The sequence below is a fragment of the Notolepis coatsorum genome, assembly GCF_963971535.1.
Source record: "Notolepis coatsorum genome assembly, chromosome: 9".
Lineage (NCBI taxonomy): Eukaryota > Metazoa > Chordata > Actinopteri > Aulopiformes > Paralepididae > Notolepis > Notolepis coatsorum.
Window position 1 is genome coordinate 77,231,481 of NC_140173.1, and position 20,095 is coordinate 77,251,575.

Consider the following 20,095-nt stretch of genomic DNA (forward strand, 5'->3'; position numbering starts at 1 on the left):
TGGCTAGAATGCACCAATTTGGATCAGTGTGTTATGCTTACCTGCAGGACAGAGGAAAGCTTGAGTCCAGATGTGAAAAAGGACTCTTTGTAGGGCACGACAAAGGAATCCCCGCTTTCCTAGTTTATCATCGCGGTAAAGGGAGAGTGCAGAAACACAGGCTAGTCAAGTTTGTCACAAAGACAACATGTGAGAGCGAGACACAGACAGAGGAGTAAGGTGTGAAGAAACAGAGACACCTCAGCCCAGGGTACTTAGCACGGTCGTGCAGACAGTCAGCAACCCCCAGAGGGCGATGACGAGGAGCACCCAAGGGTGACGTCACATGCCCCAAGCAGTGGGAGGTATCCCTCAAGGGAACACAAACCCCCAAAGTATCTGACAGACTATGCTCGGAGAGAAAGTGACGAGGATGACAGTACACTTACCACCATTGATTACTGCTACAGAGTAGTCAGTGGGGTACCTCAGACCTTTAAAGAGGCCATAGTGTTCCCTGAATCAAGTAAATGGGAGAGAGCCATGGATGAGGAGATGAGGTCCCTAGAGGACAACCAGACCTTTACTCTAACCAAGTTACCAGAGGGCAGACAGACAGTGGGAGGGAAATGGGTGCATTCAATCAAGGAGGGTATTGAAGGCCACGACAAGTACAAAGCGAGATTTGTAGCTAAAGGTTACAGTCAGAGGGAGGGGAGAGACTACGGTGAAACATTCTCCGCCACAGCCAATCTGACCAGTGTAAGGGTAGTGATGCAGAAAGCAGCTGAGGACAATTTGATTTGACATCAGATGGATGTGAAGACAGCCTATCTGCACGCACCCATAGATAGGGAGATATATATGGAACAACCTGAAGGTTACGAAAAGAAAGGAGAGAAGCTAGTGTGCAAGCTAGAAAAATCCATTTACGGCCTGAAACAGTCTGGGCAAAATTGGAACGAGATGCTTCACACATGTCTCATTGAAGATCACTTCCTACAGAACCCAGTAGACCCCTGTGTTTACTCAAGGGAGTCAAAAGAGTCAGGAAAAGTGATAATCGTCATTTGGGTGGATGATTTGATCATCGCAGCAGAAAACACTAGAAACCTAGAACAGGTGAAAGGTATGCTCTCCACCAGATTCAAAATGAAAGACCTTGGCAGGTTAAAGCATTTTCTAGGCATGGACTTTGAACAGTCTGCCAGTTGTGTAAAAATATCCCAGAAGAGATATGTGCAGGGCTTGACATTAACACCTGACCACCGGCCAAATGCTGGTAGAATTCGGCTGTGGCCGGTAACTCTGTCATTCTACCGGCCGGTGACTTTTTTTCTATGAAAAAAAAACATTGTAGTCTACAAAAGGCATCGGCAATCATTAAGTAAATCCAAGTGATACTACATAATACTACAACTCCCACAACAATTCGGAAAAGTGCATTACCGGCCAGATCCTGGTAGTGGTGCTGTCTCGAGAATGGAGTACTCCTTGTTTTCAGACCAGATGTAAATTTTTTTCATTCAGGCCTACTTTTTCTGTTAGCGTGAAGCTATGCCTTCATCAAGTCAAGTCAAGTCAAGTAATTTATTTATATAGCACATTTAAAAGCACAAGAGCCAACCAAAGTGCTGTACAATCAAAGCTTAAAATCAATGTCCTAATATAAAATACACAAATACAAAAATACAAAAAGGCACAGCAGGACAAGACAGTACATTCAGAGAATAGGACAGTAGGACAACACACGGATAGGGGAACACAAAGTACAGTAGCACACAGGGGACAGAGGAGCATAAGAAGAGATACAAGAGGGAGGGGGCAGGATAAAATTACATGGGAGTGTGTGAGTTAGGGTGTGGGAGAATCAGGGTTTATTGAAGGCCAGGGAATAGAAGTGGGTTTTTAGACGGGCCTTAAATGTCTCCAGCGAGGGGGCAGATCAGATCTCCAGGGGAAGCTGGTTCCATAGCTTGGGGGCCACGGCCTTGAAGGAGCGATCGCCTCTCTTTTTGAATCTGGTGCGGGGGGGACCAGCCGAGCCTGGTTGGAGGATCTTAGTGACCTGGGTGCTGCGTAGGGGGTGATGAGCTCGGTGATGTATAGGGGTGCTGCACCCGATAGTGCCTTAAAGGTGAGGAGGAGGATTTTGAAGTCTATTCTAAGTGGGACTGGGAGCCAGTGTAGAGAGGCTAGGACTGGTGTGATGTGCTCTCTCTTTCTGGTGCCGGTAAGGAACCTAGCTGCAGAGTGCTGGACCATTTTGAGGCGGGACATGGCTCCCTGACTGATGCCGGTGTAGAGGGCATTGCAGTAGTCAAGGCGTGAAGTGATGAATGCATTGACTACCGTTTCCAGGTCGACGGATCGCATGGAATACCTTTTGCGACGCCGAATTCAGTATGCAGTAAAGGAATATAGCATCAGCCAATGGACATATCGATCTACCAGATGGCGATCAATAACTGGGAAATCCTTTTTGGGATCCAACCGGCCACATGTAAGAACGATTTCATGCTGATCAGGCCTTGTTAGCATAGCCAACCAGCCGATGAATGAATGAAAACTTTATTTAACAGATTGCAGAATGGGTACAATACAGTACGGCTCAATACACACAATTGTTAAGGGGATGCAGACCAGAGAAAGACGTTTGTCTTGTTTACATCAGGGTCCCCCATTTTCAATTTATAGTGACATTTATGACATACACAACATACATGACATGACATCATGACACATCAGTGTATGATGCTACAATAACGAATGCCATTATTGGTAATCAATAATCAGAAACAACGTCCCCCGCCCCCCCCCCCCCCCTGTCATGCATTCATGGTGGAACATGATACCGATCATATGCATTTTGATTTTAAACCTATTCATCATCACGCTATAAAATGTGGGTAGCCTCATTTATTTGACAACATGTACTCGCCCTGACCTATGTTTGTAGTGAGTAAATTGTCACAGCATTTAGCTGACCCCACAGAGGAGCACTGGATTACGGTAAAACATGTTTTTCGTTATCTCAAAGGTACAGCAGATAAACAGCTGTGTTTCAGAAAGAGCAGCGAGGGCTTAGGGCTTGAAGCCTACAGTGATGCAGACTGGGCAGCTGACACCACAGATAGAAGAAGTACCACAGGATATTGTGTTTGAACTCAAACAGCTCACTGGTTTCATGGAAAACAAAGAAGCAGCCCACAGTGGCACTATCAACTTGTGAAGCCGAATATATGGCTCTAGCTATGACAATACAGGAATGTATTTATCTAGTACAACTGCTCGAAGGAATGGATACCTATGTATATAAGAAGACTGTTGTTTACGAGGACAACCAGGGAACCATTGCGATTGCTAGAAACCCTGTGTGCCGACAGAGATGTAAACATGTCGATATAAAATATAATTTCATCAGATCTGTCATCAGAGAAGAAAGAATGACACTGATTTATTGTCCAACAGACGGCATGGTAGCAGACGCTATGACGAAACCTGCTTCCAAACTGAAATTGAAAAGATTTGCAGAGGTCATGTTTGGTGTGTAAATATTGACTGCCATATTCTTTTTGATGTTCTGAACTGTATTATTTTCGTTGTAAATTGTTTTTGAAGAAGTTATACAGTGTGCTAGACAACCTTAAGTGGGAGTGTTAAAGTTAGAGGTTATATGTAGGATTGCTAGTAACTGTAACTAATAAACTAACCTACACTGTAGCACTCAACACTTTGATGAACATTGTTGCTCAGCTGATAGAGTTGTGCCCTTCCTGATGGCTTGTCGTACAGAACTTGTAAGTTGCTTTGGATAAAAGCGTCAGCTAAATGACTAAATGTAAATGTAAATGTATGCATAACTGTTTCCACTAGAGGGCGCTATAGGCGGAGCCGCTAATGCTACCGCCAGGTAGAGGGTATTTAAGGAGATGTCTCCTCCCCCTCTATCTCTTCCCCATCTACCTCTCACGGAGAGGAGACCTCATGTGCTGCTGTACTATGAACCAATGTTAATAATAAACCACGCCGATTAAGGGCTCAAGGTAGAAACCATGCCTCATGAGTATATTATTGTCGGCCATAGCCAATTCTGTCAACAATATGTAATGTCGACTGGACAACGCCAGCCCGCCTGCCAACGCCATATAGATAGCGAACGTTAACTAACGTTTGCAAAACAAAGCCAACGTCATCCAGCCGACACCACAGATCTAGCTATGACAACGTTAGCTAACATTAGCTAACACTAACGTTAGCTAACGTGAAGTCACCAAGGGTCTATGTTCTGGTTCTGATGAGATCAGAACCAATACTCTGTGTTACAAAGGATCAGATTAAACCGAATATATATATTTATTTATTGATATATATTGCATAGTATTTGTATATCGTTTGATATCCCCCGTATATTCCTTGTACATATACACGGAATATCCCTTTAGCCCAGACCATAATAGTTCATTCTCCTATTGGACAGCGGTCCACCGGCGCCAGGGACCGGCCTCCGGAGCCAGGTTCAAAGTCACCGTCAAGATGTGTCTGGACATGCCCGCCCTTGCCCAGGGATACGCGACAGAAGTGAGAGTGGAACTAGTTTTGTTCACTGTGCGTATAAATACGGCGCAGGTGAATGTAGGAGCCCCTTAGCCCCTTACCTCCGTACCCTTACCTTCCTTAGCATGTTACCGATAAGTTGAAGCCTCACCCACGATACAACGTGCGGTGAAGTATGGCCTGTTTGGCCTCAGAATAGAGCATCGAGACCGCGTGCGAATTAGTAACTGAATTGTCAGAGTTTGGCGCTATACCGTCGAGTGCGACATATTTCTATTAAGTCTTTAATAGTCTATTTGTGTATAGTGTATCGTGTGGTTAGAATTCTATAGTAACCAGCATCTCCAACGCTTTCTCGTATTAGCTAGAGTTCTTATCCAGGCTGGGCTGACCGCATGGCGCTTTCACCCGAGGAGACCTAGGCGAGAGCCGTATGGACATGTACACTGGATTAATCTACCCGACGACTACATAGCCCTTTGCGGCTGGAATATATTTGCTTTGGTCCTGTGATTTATGGAGCGGATAATCGCCGACGCCTGCACGTGTTGGATTTACCCCGAGAGGAGTCAAGTCGAGTCGGGCCCAGAGAGCCTGAGGCCGACTAGCTTTCTTCCCTGTGGAGCTACAGTCTACAAGGGAACCAAGCTGTATTCGTCTGTGGATCAAGAGGCTACTGCACCGGCTTCTGTACCTGAAGTCTCCCTAGTCATCGTTGACCAGACGTCCTACTACCGACAGATCTTCTACCCCCCCTGCTGGCTTACAACCAGTGGGAACCCCTTCCAGTATCTTCCGCTATATTACTAGTGCACCATAGATATAATTCCCTCAGATTCAGGTTGTATAATTACCTCCTGCGTAACCAGAGAATGGACATTCGTTATTGATTTGCCTACGCATACTCCTTTGCCTTACAAGTGCATTCAAAGAATAATGTAAAGTATCCTATGTACCTTTTGCTCCATTAAATACTTGATTAATACCTTTGACTGGAACCGATTTCATTGTGGGAAGTGTTCATCATATTCATATATCGTGTACTGTATGGCCAGTAATTAAAGTACATAAAGCGGTAGTGGTTTAATGATACCATACTTATCAATACAGTCAGGGAATTGTACCCCTCAGTTACAATTGGTCCTTCGAGCCGGAGGGTAACTAGTGTAATATTAATATAGTGGTATTAATATCGACATGGCCTATGATGAACACTCCACAAAACGGTTCTCCTAAAGTAGATCGCCCGCAGCGTAGACGGCAGACACCTCAGTACTTAGAGGATTACGTTGCCAGTATACTACCTAGCCTTCTACAGACGGTAAACGCGGAAAAAGTAGATAGTAAAATTATGTCCGACCCTATCGCCCAGGTTACCCCGCCAATAGAGGCCCTAGTGGGTTCTAATTTAACTGACCAAGCTCACGGTAGGGACCAGGAGGGACCTGACACGACTTTACCCCCCGCCAAGACGGAAGAAGTAGTCCCCGGAGAGCTCCAGGATAAAGACGGCTCTCCAGGGATGGAACTCTACCCGCTACAAGAAGAAGAGACCCCGGAGATGGATCTCCAGGACTCGCCACAGGAGAACAGATCTCCAACGAGTACTGCCAGGAGCAGATCACCTCAACCAGCGTCTTCCCCCAGCGGGGCGGACAAGATGCTGGCACAGGCATTCCTCGCCAGCCTAGCAGCCTCTACAGAGCGCGATCGACTCCAAGCACAGATGCTTAGCGAGCGCGAACATTCTTCCATGGAAAGAGAACGCCTTCAAGCGCAGCAACGGAGCGACGAAGATCGTATACGTCTAGAGATTAGACGCCTTCAGACGGAAGAGAATATGATAAGAGACCGGGCCGAAGCAGAGCGCGCCGCCGCCGAAGCCCAAAGAGAAGCAGAGCGCGACATCGCTCTCACCAAGCGCGAAGCCGAGCGCGACCGATTACAAGCGCAGATAATGGAGCAGCTGATCGCCAGGGCGACACCCCCTCCCTCCGCACGGGGTTCCAGGGCCTCGTCAAGACACGGGTCAAGGGCACCCTCCCCTACCCGATCAAACGACCCTGAGCCCGACCACCAGAGAGAGCCTATACCCCCCTCCGAACTCCTTCCCCGACCGGTCCACGCGAGGACCAGCTACAAGGAAGAAACGGTCTACACCGCGGAGAGGCTAAATAGACGACTACAGGATCTAGAGGACCTGCCAGAACAAGAAGAAGAGGGAGAGGAGGAGAGTCAAGCCCGACAGCAGCACAGAACTCCACAGGACCAGGAGGTCCAGTACAGCCCAGGCTCTACCCCCGCGGCTCTGCGCTACAGACCCCCGACTCAATTCACGGGTGAGCTTGACGCACGACCAGCCCCGAGGAATAGCACCTGGATACGCGGGCCATGGTACCCAGCAGGTACCAGCCCACCAAGAGGCGTAAGAGGAGACTCGCCTAGGAGGCCTCTCTTCCAACGCTCACCGATGTGCCAGCCATCCATGGCATCATACATTGGCACACCGACGTTTCCGGACTTCACCCACGAGAATAGAGCACAGTACACCGAGCTACGAATGTGCTTAGAGACAATGATGTCCGATGTAGCAGACGAACCGTACAAATATGCTATCCTACTGAAGCACCTCAAGGTGCCCCGAGCGCACAATATAGCGCTGGCCTATGCCACCTCTACTACCCCATACACAGCGGCTCTAGCAGCACTCGACCAAAGATATGGACGCATATGGGATTACGTAATACAAGAGATAAGGCATATCGACCGCCTACCCCCAGCCACAGACAATCGCTCACTAGATGACCTGTCTATCAAGGTACAATCCCTGGTAGGGATGCTGGGGGCGCAAAGAGAAAAGGGTATGCACGAACATTACGCAAACTCTAATGTCGAGAGGATTTTAGAGAAGCTTCCGCCCGCCCGACAAGAGCGCTTCAGGCGGCAAAGAGACCACCGTGATCCTAACGGTCCCGAGCCATCCCTCCTAGACCTAGCCGACTTCCTAGCGAGAGAAGTCAACAGCCTACGGTTGGATACGTTCATGCGGAGCACCCCAAGCTCCAGAGAGGGACCTAGGAGAGCAAACGATGGCCGAAGATTGGTGACCGTCATGCACCAATCAGAACCAGTACCGAGCAGCAAGAACCACAGTACCCCCTCGATGAAAGAGAAGTGGAAGATGGTGTGCCCGTACTGCGAGAAAGAACACTGGTTGTCACAATGTGACACATTCAAGAAGATGACCGCCGACGAGGTGGGTCAATGGATAAAGTCCAACCGACGCTGTTACCGATGTGCGCGCAGTCACATGGCAGCCGACTGCCGCTTAAAGAAGAGGTGTAGCCGGTGTGACGGAGCCCACCTAGATGTCCTACACGACAGTAACAGAAGAAAGCCCGCACCCTCAAGCAGCACAAAGGCAAGTGTTATGTACATTGACCCCGCCAGCAGCGGGGGCGCCCGAGTGCTCTTAAAGGTGGTCCGCGTAACACTGAGTTACCAAGACAAGGTCATGGACACTTACGCCGTCCTTGACGACGGGTCAGAGAAGACCCTTCTCCTCGCATCCGCTGCGGCCCAGCTGGGGCTGCGGGGGAGCGAAAACCAGATGACGATTCGGACAATAAGAAGAGATCTAAAGACGATAAAGGGCGAGAATGTCTCCTTCACTATCGCAGCAAGCGGGCAGCCAGAGAGACGGTATAGGATTACTAATGCTTTCACCAGCCAAGAAATAGGCCTGTCGCAGTACACCTACCCCATCGCCAAGCTGATGGATAAATATGTGCACCTGCGTCAACTACCTATCCCGCTCATAGACGGTGCCACCCCGACCCTGCTGATAGGCTCCGACCATGCAGACCTCATAGTCCCGATAGACCGGGTCCACACAGGGCCCAGAGGCTGTCCTGCAGCAGTCGAGACCCGCCTAGGATGGACATTACAAGGCCCCCTCGCTAAGTCTCTTAACCGAACAGCAGCCACTAGCTGCCTCCACTCCAGAGTGACAGAAGAAGACACCACCCTCCTACAGCATGTCGACAGGCTATGGACACTAGAGACAATGCCCTTTAAGAACGAAAAGAAAGACATTCGTTCCAAGGAAGACATTTACGCTATAGCCCTCCTCGAGCAAGGGACAAAGAGAGTCAAAGTCAACGGAGTGATGAGATACGCAACTCCACTCTTGAGGCGAGAGGGTATGCCCACCTTCTACGCCCCAAAAGAAGCGACGGAGCGGTATCTATTGAACACAGAGCGGCGCCTAGCCAGAGACCCCGCTCAAGAGACTGTGTACCGCGCTGAGATTAACAAGCGAATCACAGCGGGACACATAAAGAAAATTGACTGGCGACGTTGTGCGCTGCTCCGCGCCTCCCTGATCAAAGACGGCTTTGATCTCCGGCAGCGGGCCAGCAGCGACCCCCCAGTATTGCGCAGCCTCAACCCAGAGGACAAGCCCCTGCTGCGGTTCCTATGGAGAGAGAGGATCGGGGATGAGCAACCAGCCATCTATCAATGGGAAGTCCTCCCTTTCGGAACCACATGCAGCCCATGCTGTGCTACGTTTGCACTGCAAAAACACGTCGCAGAGGACCCAGCAGCTGATGAAGAGGTCCGAAAAAGTGTAGAAAATAGTTTCTACGTGGACAACTGTCTGCAAAGCGTCTCGACGCCAGAAGAAGCCGAGGCCCTTCTACTCAAGCTCCGCGCCTCCCTGATCAAAGGCGGCTTTGATCTCAGGCAGTGGGCCAGCAGCGACCCGCAAGTATTGCGCAGCCTCTCCCCCGAGGACAAGGCAGCAAGCAGCGAGACCTGGATGGCGACCATCCCAGGAGAAGCCCAAGAAATGACATTAGGACTAGTCTGGCGCTTCAAAACAGACTCGCTCCATTATAAACACACACCCCTGACCAAGGAGCAGGGAAGGTCGACTGCACTACCGACCACCAGACGGAGTGTATACAGAACACTCGCCAGACAATATGACCCGTTAGGATGTATTCTACCTTACACCACCAGGGCAAAGATGATTGTAAGAGCGTTATGGGACAAGGACCAGGGCTGGGACGACCCCATACCCGAACACCTTGCATCCACATGGAGAGAGTGGGAGACGGAACTCAGCTCACTCCCAGGTGTTAACATACGCCGCAGCTACTTCCCACCCACAGTGAGGCCGGAGACGTGCCAGATGGACCTGCACGTCTTCAGCGACGCCTCCGAAGTAGCCTACGGCTCGGTGGCCTACTTGCGTGCCCGAGAGGAGGGAGGAGAAATACATACTGCCTTCATCCTGGCCCGCTCAAGAATAGCCCCACGAAAGCAACAATCTATTCCGCGTCTAGAGCTCTGCGCAGCCCTAGCAGGAGCGCAACTCGCCACGTTAATCCAACGTGAACTCACCATTCCGGTGCAAAGAACAATCTTGTGGTCAGACTCCACGACAGTACTCACATGGATCCGGTCTGATTCGTGCAGATACAAGGTCTTCGTGGGAGTCAGAGTCACAGAGATTCAAGATTTAACAGAAGTAGCAAGCTGGAGGTATGTGGACACAAAACACAACCCAGCTGACGTCATCACCCGGGGAATGTCCCTGGATGACCTCACCCGTCACAACCTATACAGTGACGGGCCAGAGTTCCTCAAGCTCCCGGAAGAAGAGTGGCCTACACCCACCCCACGGGAAGCGAGTAAAGAGGAGGCAGAAAACAAGAAATCTATGTTCTGTGGATTGAACACACTCGTCTCCACAGACCCCGACATAGACGATTGCCTCACCCTAGAGAGTGCGCAGCTAAAGACATTCCTGTGGCACCACCCAGAGGTTCAGCTCACTACTGACATTACTGCAGCTGACTACGAAGAAGCGGAACTTCTTCTACTACAACGAGCCCAGAGAGACTCGTTCCCCGATGAGCTAGACTGTCTACAGGGAGCAAAGCCCGTCCCATCAGACAGCAGACTGCTCCACCTAGCCCCCGAGAGCGACGCCCATGGTCTCATCAGAGTGGGTGGTCGTCTGCGGAGAGCTCCAGACTTACCGGATGACGTCAAGTACCCGATAGTCTTAAACAGCCGACACAAGGTCACAGAGCTGATCATAAAGAAATACGACGAGGATGTGCATTACGCCGGGGCAGAGAGAGTCTTCGCGGAGATCAGACGTCGTTATTGGATACTGCAAGGGAGAGAAGCAGTGCGGCGCTTCCAGCGAACCTGTCTAGACTGTCGTAAGTGGCGAGCGCAGCCCAGTATACCCCGGATGGCTGACCTACCTCCCTGTCGCCTCCGACTCGGCGACAAGCCTTTTCACTCCACCGGTATGGACTGTTTCGGCCCGCTGTATATAAAGAAAGGAAGAGGCACCGAGAAGCGGTGGGGTATTGTATTCAAATGCATGACCACCCGAGCGATGCATATAGAACTCCTTCCAACCATGAGCACAGACTCATTCCTTATGGCCTTCCGAATATTCACATCGCGGAAAGGTAAACCGTCTATATTGTTGTCTGATCACGGGACAAACTTCAAAGGCGGAGAAAGAGAGCTGAGAGAGAGCTTCCAAGCTATGGGCCCAGAACTTAAGACCCACCTCGCTCCATACCAGATTGACTTCCAGTTTAATCCCCCGAACGCACCTCACTTCGGTGGAACTTGGGAACGAGAAGTACGTTCAATAAAGACAGCCCTGTACGCCGTGCTTGGGGCCCAGACCGTGGCGGAAGAAGTCTTAATGACAGTCCTCACGGAGATCGAGGGAGTATTGAACTCAAAGCCCCTCGGTTACGTCTCAAGTGATGTAGCAGATGTCGACCCAGTCACCCCCAACACACTCTTGATGGGGCGGCTGGACCCCGCGCTACCACAGACAATGTACAGGCCTGAAGAAGCGAACGGCCGAAGAATGTGGAGGTACAGTCAAGTATTGGCTGACAAGTTTTGGAACAGCTTCCTACTCCACTACCTACCGTCTCTACAGACCCGCCAGAAATGGGTGAAAGAGAGAGACAATTTGACAGAAGGAACAGTCGTCATGATTATCGACCAGTCACTACCCCGAGCTATGTGGCCGGCTGGCCGCGTAAGCAAAGTGATCACCGGTGCCGACGGAAAGGTCCGAGCAGCCAAAGTGCTCGTCCAAGGGCGGACCTACACCCGACCCGTGGCGAGGCTAATAGAACTGCCAAGGCTCCCCGATACCATCGATGACGACCATGACCCCATGACTTTGTGAACTGACAGACCCCTCACAGCAGACATTGAGTAGTGGACAGTGCGGTTAATCTGTCTCTGCTAATTAGGTGGGACTAATTAGGGGGCGGCTGTTACAAAGGATCAGATTAAACCGAATATATATATTTATTTATTGATATATATTGCATAGTATTTGTATATCGTTTGATATCCCCCGTATATTCCTTGTACATATACACGGAATATCCCTTTAGCCCAGACCATAAGAGTTCATTCTCCTATTGGACAGCGGTCCACCGGCGCCAGGGACCGGCCTCCGGAGCCAGGTTCAAAGTCACCGTCAAGATGTGTCTGGACATGCCCGCCCTTGCCCAGGGATACGCGACAGAAGTGAGAGTGGAACTAGTTTTGTTCACCATGCGTATAAATACGGCGCAGGTGAATGTAGGAGCCCCTTAGCCCCTTACCTCCGTACCCTTACCTTCCTTAGCATGTTACCGATAAGTTGAAGCCTCACCCACGATACAACGTGCGGTGAAGTATGGCCTGTTTGGCCTCAGAATAGAGCATCGAGACCGCGTGCGAATTAGTAACTGAATTGTCAGAGTTTGGCGCTATACCGTCGAGTGCAACATATTTCTATTAAGTCTTTAATAGTCTATTTGTGTATAGTGTATCGTGCGGTTAGAATTCTATAGTAACCAGCATCTCCAACGCTTTCTCGTATTATCTAGAGTTCTTATCCAGGCTGGGATGACCGTATGGCGCTTTCACCCGAGGAGACCTAGGCGAGAGCCGTATGGACATGTACACTGGATTAATCTACCCGACGACTACATAGCCCTTTGTGGCTGGAATATATTTGCTTTGGTCCTGTGATTTATGGAGCGGATAATCGCAGACGCCTGCACGTGTTGGATTTACCCCGAGAGGAGTCAAGTCGAGTCGGGCCCAGAGAGCCTGAGGCCGACTAGCTTTCTTCCCTGTGGAGCTACAGTCTACAAGGGAACCAAGCTGTATTCGTCTGTGGATCAAGAGGCTACTGCACCGGCTTCTGTACCTGAAGTCTCCCTAGTCATCGTTGACCAGACGTCCTACTACCGACAGATCTTCTACCCCCCCTGCTGGCTTACAACCAGTGGGAACCCCTTCCAGTATCTTCCGCTATATTACTAGTGCACCATAGATATAATTCCCTCAGATTCAGGTTGTATAATTACCTCCTGCGTAACCAGAGAATGGACATTCGTTATTGATTTGCCTACGCATACTCCTTTGCCTTACAAGTGCATTCAAAGAATAATGTAAAGTATCCTATGTACCTTTTGCTCCATTAAATACTTGATTAATACCTTTGACTGGAACCGATTTTATTGTGGGAAGTGTTCATCATATTCATATATCGTGTACTGTATGGCCAGTAATTAAAGTACATAAAGCGGTAGTGGTTTAATGATACCATACTTATCAATACAGTCAGGGAATTGTACCCCTCAGTTACACTCTGCGTTGTGAATTGTCTGTCCTAAAAGCCCTGGTACTTTCAAAAGACCATAACTCTGGCCTTGTTTCTGGCCATGCAGGAGAAAAAGAGGAGAAATTGTACCAGCATCTGTTTTTAATACCAAGTTAAAAGTGTGATCACAATGGTTCTGAAAGCAGATTAAAGTATGAATTGTCTTTGTTCTCTGTTGATAACAAAGACCGTGTTCTCAGTTCCAAAAGCTTGTTCTCCCTGTTCTCCTATGCTCGCGCCGTCCTCTGTGTGAAAAGATGGGTGTGTTCCTGTGTTGTTCCGTTTCAGTGTGTCCTTACAGTCACAGCACCCCCTTTTTATCCATAGCCGGGAGTGTCCGCGTGATGTCACAGGAGCGACGCCAAGCAGATGTTCTCCTCCAATCACGGGCCCCCCAAGTCCGAACCCGAAAGAAGGGCCGTCCCCTGGAGCCCACCAACCGTCTCCCTTGCCTCCAACCAAAGAATAGTTTTACTGTCTAAATTTACTTTACAGTTCTGTTTCACAATTCAAGCTGTGTATTTTTGAATCGGGGATAACCAGATGAACACATAGATACCATTTTCTACTCAAAACAGCTTTATACTTGACCAGAATCACAGTCTTTTATCATTAATTCCACTTGTATAGTTTCCTAATCATATTCTTTTAACTTAAATCAATACAGTTCTTATTCAGCATGTTTAAGTATTTTTCCAATGAAGTCCAGAAGTGGCTTAATTTCAAACTCTGTGATTCATAAACATTGCATATTTCATATCATTAGACTCAGGATTATTACCACAACATAACAGGAACATTTGCAGTTTATTTTAAATCTGATATGTTTAACTATATTTTTGTTATAAGAGTTGAGCCTAATTTTCCTTAGAGGATAAATAAGACAAGCCAAATGGTGACCTCCCAGTGTATTTTAATCATTATCCCTTATCAGTTAGTTGTCAGTATTTTCTGGTTATTTTAGTACAACATATCTGTAATATTTGTATTTTAATTTGGAGTTTCTTTTATGACTATAACCGTATTTTAATTGCTTGAATAGTGTAGCTTAACTCCTCAAACATGTGGTCTCTTCTACAGAGCCCACAGGATGTTCTGCAGGATCTAACAGGCGCCTCCACTGTTTGGTGACACTTGTATGTTAATTCGTTCAGGCAGATGGTATCAATGGACTGTTGGTGAAACCAACTGTCTTCAGCCATTACCCTATTGTAACTAGTGTCTCCATCGGCTTGTGTAAATATCCCCGGTCTTTGAACTGGGGAGTTGGCCTACTTCCCCCAAGGGGAAGTTGGTTTAAATGCTAATCCCTTTCTCCCCCAGGGCCACTCTAACAGCCAACCCCCCATTGTAATGTTGTTCAGACTACTTTATGAGACTAGACTACGTGTGGGTGTTCTGACCATACCGATTACAATTTCCCAGCAGCTGTTTGCCCTGTGGGACTCAACATTCAACCAACATAACATACACATATTTCCATAATGGTTGGACAGTTTGGACTGAGAATTCCACTACAGTCCCCCGTCGTGGGCTTCTATGCCCACGTATAACTGCTATTGACTTCTCAATCAAACTGGTCATACACCTGACAGATACCATAACCTTTTAACCTTAGCAAAATCACATAAAAAACCAAGAAAACATTCTTTTTCTACATCTCTTTCTTATGTATAGCTCAAATATCTTTATTTGCAGTCCTTTTTCATTCACTGTGTGCAGTCTTTGACACAATTTTTCGTACCAGGATCAATTTCCACTGGTTTCCCTTGGGGGTGTCAAATTCTGACTTGGAGCAGGGAGAAGGGGGGTCAATGTTTTCTGGATTGACCTGGCCACCCCTTCCTCATTTCTCAGAGACGGTGCAGATCAAGACTGCTGATCTCCCTCTTAATGCTACCACCAACTCTTGGCTTCAAAACAGGGAGGTAGAATCAGAAAGCCAGTTGACTTCCGATCCCTCCCCTTCTTCTGTCGAGGCCTCGTGCCTCGTGCTGTCACTCAAATAGGGGCATGACCCCCTGCTGTATTGGCCTGTTCAGTTGAACCAGGAGCTCTTCTCTCGGATGTCAGTTGCGTCGATCTCAGGTGGGGTGATTAGATCTCCCCTCTGGCGCTGTCACGGCTGTTGAGGAGGTTGTGTTGTCTCCTGCAGTCGTCGCTGGCTCAACCCCCGTTGACCCTCGGAATAGTGGAAGAGGTTTGATTCTCCCCACCCTCCGCCTGGTCGTTGATAGGGGCGATAGGGGGTCCACCCCTTCGCTTGATGACACCCGGTCAATTGCTAAGGCCTTGCAGCCTGTCTGTTGACAGCCGGAGCAGTTGGTGAGGCCTAGCAGCCTGTCTCCTCGTAGATTGCCTGTCGTTTGGCCTCTCTCGTTCCCCTCCGAAGCCTCAATACTCGGTCACTGCGTTGGCCGGAACTCTCAACGCTTGAGAGTTAGGCTTCTCCTGGATCTCTTGGTAACCGCAGTGTTGTGGTTCCCCATGGAATCGCTGGGTAGACACTAGCCAGTGTCCTGGATCAACAGTACAGATGGAGTCCTTGGTCTTCCTCGTACCACACTCTGATGACTGCTGACTCCCCAATCTCCCATTCGTATCCTGCAGTGAGTATATATCGCTTCGGTGGACAACGCAGGTTACTTCTATCACAACAATTGATTGTGAATCCATATTTTCCCTCCCTCAGACACTCTTTACTGGTCTGAGTTTGACAACTTTCTTTTCTTTTCCAAATCATTTATCTATATATTTCATGCCTTCTAGATCGTTAATATTCAAAATTCAGAAAAATTCACAGGGCTCTCATTATTTTGTGCTGTACTCTATTACTAGACAGTATACCCCACCACTCTTTGATGTGGAATTTCATTCTAAACATCATACCTCCATTCCTGGACAGCTACCTCGGGTCGGACAGCCAGCACTGACGAGAGCCCTCCTCCAATAGATCCTACACGCACGGCAACAAATCACAGTCACCTTTAACCACACATCTTTCATACGCTCTGCCAGCCTCTACTAAGCCATCAGAGTCCCCCACAAGCCAATTATCAATTGCACATGTCCACACCCTACACAAAGGCTATTTGGCCAATGGCGACCAAAACCTACTGAGCTTATCAATGTACAGAGAATCATGTTTCCCAACACTTCACCAATCGCGACACAACCCCCAGATCCTAGATCTGGATTCTTAATGAGCGGAGAACAAAACCATGAACCAGCTCTAGTCCATTCACATTGTTCTCAGCCCACCATATGGACATATACTACCAGTCCTGCTGTGTCGCGATTCCACCCAGCCTGTCAGGTCCTAAGAAAAAATAGAGAAAAGAAACAAAATCAAAGCAAAACATGCCAAAACCACAAATGAAAACAATAAACAAAATTTGTGAGCATTGCTTTTTCAACTCACTCTTAGAAACAAAATTAACCTATCATCTAGGGGCGTAACCACCCCCGTATATACTAAGAAACAAAATGAAAAAATCAAAAGAATAAACAAAATGAAAACTTCCGGCCTAAGGCAGGAATTGCTTGTAAAACACTAGGAAAGAAAAATAAGCAGAAATAAAAATAAACGCCTATATCTATTACTCATGATTGTTGATCTTAGTCTATCAATATTTCTTAATTTCTTACCCATGCAGTCCACCCTTTGACCAAACTGATTATTGATCAAGCATGGAAAGTCTACTGATCACTAGCTGACGCAGTGTCACATCATTTCACTGTCTAATATTGAATACCTAATATTAACTGTTTAACCTAGTTCAGAGTCCACATGACCACAAAAGCCATTGCGGTGACAATTTTTCTCTCTTTCTCCCATCTGTGCAGCCTGGCCAGGCTGCACAGGTGGGAGACATCAAAAATCGTCCACCATACCATTCTCTCTTACGTTTTCCTTACTGCCACAGCAAGAGATGATCAGAAACACCTGTAGCAAAAAGGAAAATCCATGATTGGTATATTTCCCTACTGGGAATATTTAATTTGATGTTCTTGTTAGTCCGATTAGTTCATGCATCCATCAGTTACTTCATCACGCTTTGACCCTTTTAACCTCCTTCCAGTTAAGAGTACCCTCCTCCCGTTCGGATGCACTCCTTGCCCTACTTAGATGCACCTCTCCCCAAATGAGTTTAGGAGGTGCAAAGTGTGAGGCAACCGGCTTTTCAGGGCCGCCTTGCCTCCTACACCGGCCCCCCTCTCCCCCAACAGAGATGCAGGTCTCCACTTCCAGGCTAAGGTCTCCTCTCATGAACAGAAGAAGTCCCCTTATTTTACCTTCAGGTGCAGTTTAAGGCTGGGTCCCTTTCCAATCTTAGGAGTGACAATCCAGATTCCTCTGAATCGACACCCCTTACCCCTCTGCTTCCCAGTGGTTCTTTTCAAACCTGCTGATCACAGAAGCACAACTCGCCTACTAACGCATTCGGTTTCGGCTTACTGTGGCCTGACTGTACATTGAGCCCGACGCATTTATGCCAATAGGGTCATAATGCTCATCGGACCGACCGGTGACGCAGTCGATAGAGATCTCATAGTCCATCATCAAGTCAGGACCCCAAGCGTCTGAGGTCCGTAGTACCTCTCAGCCACTCAGTTTTGAAACCTACGGTCTGATCCCCACCCCACTTGCTATGGGAATGGAAACTTTGACCGTTTTCACCAGCCTGGCCTGTTTTCACTAGGTTCTGTGCACCCTCCGGTGCACCGCCCCACTTCTAGGTTTGGACCGTCGTCCACCTACCACCCAGTGCCCACATATACATTACATGCAACGTTACCTGGACCGACTAGACGGTAACACAGTAAGATGTTGGTCATCTTGCCAGACACGAGGGCCATTCAGTATCTCCCTTGCTTACTATAGTGAAAGTTTAACATGTCCAGGGAATCTTCTGATTCCACCGCCGCCTGCTGTGGAGTAGAGGTTCGGGGAGCCTACCCCCTCCCTACTCCATGTTAGTCACCCATCCATTTTAGTAACTTCCACTCATGGCCTAATCACCTAACCCCTCTATATATTTTTTATTCTATTTTTATTCTAATCAGTAGTATATATTTTTTATTCAATTCATTCTATTTTTATTCTAATCAGTTGTATATATTTTTTATTCAATTCATTTTCATTTTTAATACCTATCTATATTCTTTATTCTGCCGGCGGCCTCTGCAGACATGACCTTTGAAAATGACCTATCAGTCCACAGATCCAGCAAACCTGTCCTTGTCTCCTCGGTTGTGGGACCCTGTGGGCCCCCCACCTGTAATCGAATGGCCCTGGGTTCATCGGGCCCAGAGTCTGTCCTTGCTCTCTGCCATTATCGCTTTGACTCTCACCTCTGTTACGACCCTGGCTCAGGGGCACGCAACCTATGTGCAAACCAACACCAAAACCCCATGCTCTAACTCAAAGTGCTACTAACTCAAGGAACTATTAAGGTAAATGTAACTGAGGTACTAGTGCAAACCCAACGGACAAGGACTGAAGAACAGCTCTTTCTCTAAGCACAGACACTGCATGTGTGTTACTAGGTCTGCCTTTAAAGCTCCCAGCAGGTAACCAATCAGCACTAATTGGCTAATTGGCAGGCCTCACCTGCATGCCCGGTGACACAGGAGTGATCAGGCCTCTAGTACATAACACCTCCCCCACCAAACTGGTTGCCCAAGAGGCAACCACTACACAACAACCCATAAACAAAACAAAAAACAACTGTGACCCCTTAGTTGTCAGGGCCACTACCACAACATCGATAACGGGTACCACAAACACCGGTACTATGATCGTGAGAGGGCGTCTGCTAGCACGTTGTCCCTCCCACGATGTGGCGAATATCCAAGTTATACGCCTGGAGGAACAAACTCCATCGCATCAAACGATGGTTCGAGTTCACCATGCTGCGAAGAAAAACCAAAGGGTTATGGTCTGTATACACAACAAGGGGTAAACTGGAGGATCCAACGTAAACATCAAAATGGTTCAAGGCAAGAACCGGGTCGGCCCCTGTCGAACACGACCACCGATACCGATCTGTCAAAATTATACTGCAAACCAAAATCAACCTGAGAACTGCGCTTAACAGAACAGAACACAGCACAACAAAACCATAGATCACTGATACCACCACCGCACCCATATCCATCCCACCTGGCACTGGCAGTTCAGGATACTGCACACGTGAACATCCAGAGTAGGCTGTACCGCCTCAGGTACAGCCCCAGTGTACCGGGAACATGGCAGTACGACAGTCACAATAACGTCTGGAACACCATCCAAAATGGCGTCACCCAAAATAACATTGTCCTGATCAAAATCAAAATGGCTGCCACTCAACAGACCAGGTCGCGAAGGCGGCTCCTGCTCCACAGGACACAGGTAACTAGGTTGACCATCACACCTAGTGCATGGCAGAGAATCAGTGTGGACATGTGGATCAATGTCAGAATCATCAACTGACATACTGGGACCATCCCTGCCCACAAGTGAAACATTAGGGACAATAGAGCTACTGTGGGAAGGCTGGCAGCCTAAGTCAAGCTTACTAGCCTCTCCAACTAGAACGGTGTCACATGAAACAACAGCACCTCTCATAGCATCCTTCCCACACTCATCCTCCAATTCGTTCGTGGCCTCAGCCACCGTACAGGCTGGGAAGACCTTGAGACACTGCGCTGCCATATCATCTCCTGTCACATGCTTCTCCGGCACGCATGTCAACTCTGGTTTCACCACCGGGCCTAACACAAAACCACAATCAAGAGAATCATTATGCAGAGGTACATCCACAGTGTGCTTTCCAAAATTCTCAACAGGTACACATT